The sequence below is a fragment of the Myotis nattereri genome, assembly GCF_964212035.1.
Source record: "Myotis nattereri genome assembly, chromosome: 3".
Lineage (NCBI taxonomy): Eukaryota > Metazoa > Chordata > Mammalia > Chiroptera > Vespertilionidae > Myotis > Myotis nattereri.
Window position 1 is genome coordinate 29,114,862 of NC_138077.1, and position 6,000 is coordinate 29,120,861.

Below are 6,000 nucleotides of genomic sequence, written 5' to 3' on the forward strand. Positions count from 1 at the left end.
TTAAACTAAATCTTTTTTCCAGCTTTACTGAAGTCTAACTGATAAATAAAGTTATATTTATTTAAAGTGTACAATGTGATGATTTGATATATCTACCTATTGTACAATGATTTTCACAATCAAATTAACACATAGTTACTTTTTATTGTTGTGTTGTGAAAATGCTTGAAATTTACTCTCTTAGCAAATTTCAAGCATACAATATAGTATTCTTAACTATAGTCATCAAGCTATACATTATATTCCCAGAACTTATTGATCTTATAACTGAAAGTATGTACCTTTTAACCAATATCACTTGATTTTCCCCAGCCCTAGCCCCTGGCAATCACCATTCTACTCTGTTTCCATGAGCTCTACTTCTTCTTCTTCTTTTTTTTTTTAGATTCCACATTATGAATGAGATTGTGCAGTATTTTTTCTTTCTCTGTCTGGCTTATTTCACTTAGCATAATGTCTTCCATATTCATCCATGTTGTCATAAATGGTAGATTTTTCTTCTTTCTTATGGCTGAATAACATTCATTTGCACTTGTGTTTCTATATAATTATACATTTATATATACATATGTTACATTTTCTTTATCCATTCATGCATTGATGAACACTTAGGTTATTTCCATATCTGAGCTATTATGAATTATCCTGAGATAAACATGGGAGTACAGATACCTCTTCGAAATACTGATTTTGCTTCTTACATGTTATAGATACTAATCCCTTTTTACATATACAGTTTGCCAATATATTTTTTCTATTCTGTAAGTTGCCTTTTCACCATGTTGATTGTTCTTTGCTGTGCAGAAGCTTTTTAGTTTGATGTAATCCCAACTGTTATTTTTTCTTTTGTTGTCTGTGTTTTTGGTATGGTATCCAAAAAAATTATTTCCATAATTAATGTCAATAAGCTTTTCCCCTATGTTTTCTCCTAAGGTGCAAACACAGAGAGTATGTTACTTAGCCCTGTGGCTTTGTTTAATGTCTGCCAACAAAGTTACATTTATTTATTTATTTATTTATTCATTCATTCATTTATTTGAGAGAGAGAGAGAGAAACATTGATATGTTGCTTCACATATTTATGCATTCGTTAGTTGATTCTTATATGTACCCTGACCAGGGATTGAACCCACAACCTTGGCATATCAGGACAACACTAACTGAGCTATCTGATCAGGACCAACGAAGTTATTCTTGAGGGCATGTTGAAGTCTCTACATGCACATAAACATAGCTACGGGAAAAAATCTGTGTCTTTATGAAGGCAGGGAAAGAGATTTTTCCCAGAAGAATCAGTTTAATGCTTCTTATTAACTACTTTGGTTCAAACTTTAGAAGATAGTTTAACATTAATAAGCTTAAGCCAAAGGTGCATTATGTTCATATTAGTTACTCATTTTGATGAGACAGAGATCCATGGATGTGAAAAGAATGTGAAATTAATGAAAACAAAACCAGTGCAAAACAAAATGTGTACTTTCCTTTGTCCACATTTGCTCTTTTCTATACATTAAGTATAGATAAACTTTCCCTCTCTTCGAAAATTGCAGAGGTTTTGTTTATTTGGGGAAAAATTAAGTGGTTATTTGTGACATATGGCATTTTTCAGAAAATGTTTCTTCTGCAGTCATTGCAGCTTCTAGCTGATCTAGCAGTTTTCTCTCTTCCTCAAATAGGCAATATTTTATCTCCCATTCTGAAAGTTTTGTGATAATACACAAATATATAAGCCTGGCATTTGTTCACACAATTGCTCTTTGCTCTGTCTATTATTCAAGGAAAATTGCTGATGAAGAGATTATCTTTCTTCATGTGATTGAGTGACCCCCTCTTTTGGTATTTGCTGTTTAAATATTTATAACCTGATACCTATGGGTAAAAAATGCACTGTGAAATGACAGAGAACCAATTTTAAACACCCTCTCTACCACTTGCTAGATGTCTGCCTTCAAACAAATAGTTTAATGCTTAGCTGTATTTAAATAACACCTACTTCATGGATTATGTTAATAATTTAAGTAGTACCTGACACATAGCAGTCACTCATGAAAGGCTAGCTATTAGCATTGACATTACCATATTTTAGCTCTACTATGTGCATCATTTTTCACATTTTAACACTTATGAAAATGGAGCGAACAATGGTGTTTTACAGTTGCTGATAAAGCCAGAAGTAGTGACTTTAGATAACGCTGCTTGTGCATACGGTAATCTTTTTTTTTATTGCTTAAAGTATTACAAAGAGTATTATATATGTCTCCTTTTTTTCCCCTCCTTGTTGAATGATGATTGTCTAACTATAATCCCTTGGCTTCTCAGTCAACAAACCATTAGTAAAACAAACATAATCACTATTTTAGGAAGCATTGTAAACCCTGCTTATTATCTGAAAACCTTCCATTGAAATTTTCTTTTGGTAAAATAAAATACCAGTTTCAAAACTTGTGGAATCAGTGTCAATAGCTTACAGCGGTTCTCAACCTGTGGGTCGCGACACCTGAAAATTCATCCTGCATATCAGATATTTACATTACGATTCATAACAGTAGCAAAATTACAGTTATGAAGTAGTAACGAAAATAATTTTACGGTTGGGGGTCACCACAACATGAGGAACTGTATTAAAGGGTCGCAGCATTAGGAAGGTTGAGAACCACTGGCAGAAGAAAGTCCTAGAGACAGAAGTTGCATTCTGGGTGTGGCTGTGTCACCAAAGCTCTTAGTGGCATAGAGGCCAATGGTCTGGGCAAGCAGGGACATCACAGAATAGGACTTGGAGTTGCACTCTGTGTTTTAAAAACATTGTATTTTGCTTATATTTTCATCGGAAAATATACATAAGTATGACATAGAATAAAATTTGTTTAAATAAGTCTAAAAAACATAATGTTTTGAATGAGTTTAAAGTATTCTTTCTATTGATTATGTCACAGTTTAACTGACAATGATTTGTTCTTAAATAGCACCACTAAAACAAAGGAGTGTTTTACGATAGATGTCTTGAATTGGAAATTGCATATTATTCATAGCAAGTCTTGTGAAGGAATCATATTTATTAAAGTACATAGCAAGTGGAAATCTCACCTATAATTTCCAGAAGAAATTGCTTTCATTGGCTATCAGAAGAGTTATTTAAAAGTTCAAATTCAAAAAGAGGGGAGGGAGGAAAAGAAGAAGGAAATAGAAAAGCAAATATTGACAAACTACCTGCAAATGGTAATTATTATCAGCAAAATGGCTCTCCAGTACCTGAAGTAAACTAGACTTGATCATTAAAAAAAACACCTGAAAGAATTTTTCTCGTATCCATCACATGAAGTGAATTTACTGACCGGAGTGTGTGTGTGTGTGTGTGTGTGTGTGTGTGTGTGTGTGTGTGTGTGAAGGACTGAGTGGGAGGTTAGGCATGCTGAATTCAGTATATCTTTTTTTAAAATTTACATCCCTTAAAGTAGCTTATTGTACATCTTAATTGAAGGCAGTCCATAAGGAGGCTGATAATTATTGGATTTAAATGGCAGAGGTTTAATTTTGCCCTAACATTTTTTCTTTCAATAAAAATATTTCCTCCACGAATAGTGTTTTAATTAGCTTGTCTAACCAATTCATAGAAGCTACAATCACACAATACTTCAGTAGCAGCAGATTTTTAATTTTGACTTTCATTATCTTTAAAAACAATTTCTAGGGCAGTTCCTATATCATAATGGTACCACGGGGAGAAAATTTAAAATAAGTGCTGCATCTTGATATTTTTGAAAGAAAATATATTTTTTGATTGAAATAATTCAGAAATGTCTGCTGAACCAAATAAGGTAAAATGCATTTTGTTCAGTTGGCTTCTACTTCAAATAATAGTTTCTGGCATTTAAAAATGTATATATATATATATATATATATATATATATATATATATATATATATTACATTAATAAAGCTAAAATTCTTTAGCAAGAGCTAAGTGTTAGATTTTCACCTGGGCAAGTTTTAAATGGGAAATGAAATGCCACAAGATGTCACTGTAATCCTAATAAACTGATAAGGGTAGTAATCACTTTCATTTCAACATTGAAAGAAGTTAGGTGAAAAAAACCTTCCCAATAGGCACACAGTAGTTGGCAATATTACAGTGTATCTTTCCAGACCTACACATAACTATGAAATGGCACCCTGGAATGAGCTTTCGGCATCCAATGGCAACTTTCATAAAGTAGAATAAAAATCTTCTTTCTTTTGACATGAAATCATTTTCATTTTCATGATACAACTCCATCTGCCTTATTTCTGACTCAGATTTGAATGGGATAATATTTTTGACTCATTGGAAGTAAAAACTCCAGGTTAAAGATCCAGTAAAAGCTCTTTATACCAATTCGGTGATGTCTATGAAAGGTTTCATTGCCCGTAAAAATGGAGAGGAAATTTAGAGAAAAACACAGTGTGGGCCATTTTAGAAAAGGTTAAAAACCTTGTCTTTTGGTAATGTACTCTAGACACAAATCATAAATGAATTACCCATTCTTGTTACCTTCCCTGTTGAAAGTCTCACATCCTATAGTCAAAGCACACAGATTAAAGGGAGATACATAAACCTGTTTAAACTCTGATGACAAACTCATGGAGAAAAGTGAATTTAGTTGGTTTTTCAAGATCATTTTTCCCTTTAACAAAGAAAGAGAATAACATTTATTAAAGAAAACTCCTACGTCTTTGAATGTGTAAAATAATGTTATATTTAGAATTGTTAGATTTTAGATAAAAGGGGCTGATTGCACACATGGAATTGGAGGCAAGCTTTTTTTTTTTTTTTAATTGCTCCTTCCTTTAAAAAAAAAAAAATGTCTTACCCGCTCATTGTGGCTTAGTGGTTGAGCATATAGACCCATCAGAGGTCATGGTTCGATTCCTGGTGGGCTCATTCTCCAGTAGGGGGCGTGCAAGGGGCAGCAAAGAGATGATTCTCATCGATGTTTCTATCCATCTCCCTTCCTCTCTGAAATCAATAAAAACATATTTAAAAAAAGAAAATTATCTCTGAAAATATTTCAAAACAAAAATTATTTTAGATGGTAGAACCAATGTGCCTTTAACTGAAGTTTTTCCCATATTTATTCACATAACCAATTTATCATGTACCAGACATACAAACATGCATTAGACACAGAACCAACTGGTTGTTAAGGCTCTTGAAATCAAGTGGAAGAATGCAACTGTTTAGGCCGATGACGTCAGGATAGAAGCTCAGATTGGGTGCAGCTGGGGCATAGACAAAACATTGAGTTCTTCAGGAAGTGGTTCAATTCTGTATCAATCCCAAATGGGAGGCAAAACAAATCTTCAGGTGATTGCTTTTTCACTTGACATGCTTATTTATTTCCCTCTCTACTGAAAGAAAACCTGCCAAAATGCATGATTTCAGTTTTATTTTCAGTTTGATAAATTCCCTTAACTAATGAAATCAACCACTTTTTTAACTTGCATGACATTGTTAATGGGAAAGAAATGTAAGAGATTGTTCACTTGAAGATAGAAAACATTTCTAAAGAGATGTTCTCTAAAGTAATGCTCATGAGGCTGCATAATCATATTGAATTCTACACTTCTTAGCTTCTGCACATAACATTGCAAAAAAAAAGGTGCTTATTTATGGATCTCCACGTCTGTAAAAAAGAAAAAGATTTTAAAAATCACTCTAATGGAAAATAAAGATACTACAAAGCCTATCAGTTTATCTTGTCAGCTAGACATTCTCTCCCTTTAATAAAGGATTTTTTTATTCCAAAACCTAGTATCTAGAATTAGGATAATGGCTTTCACCTGTAGTAGGCCACAGCTAGACTTACCTGTGGGAAGCTCCAGCTTAGGCATGAATGGCAAACTACTTGGTCCTGAGATTCAGGCCCAGGTAAGGGAGATCCTTCCAGTGCTGACACAGAAATGATCATTACGATCAGCAGTTGGATATGACTACAAGGTGACAGAGTTCTTAAGCAGTGCGTT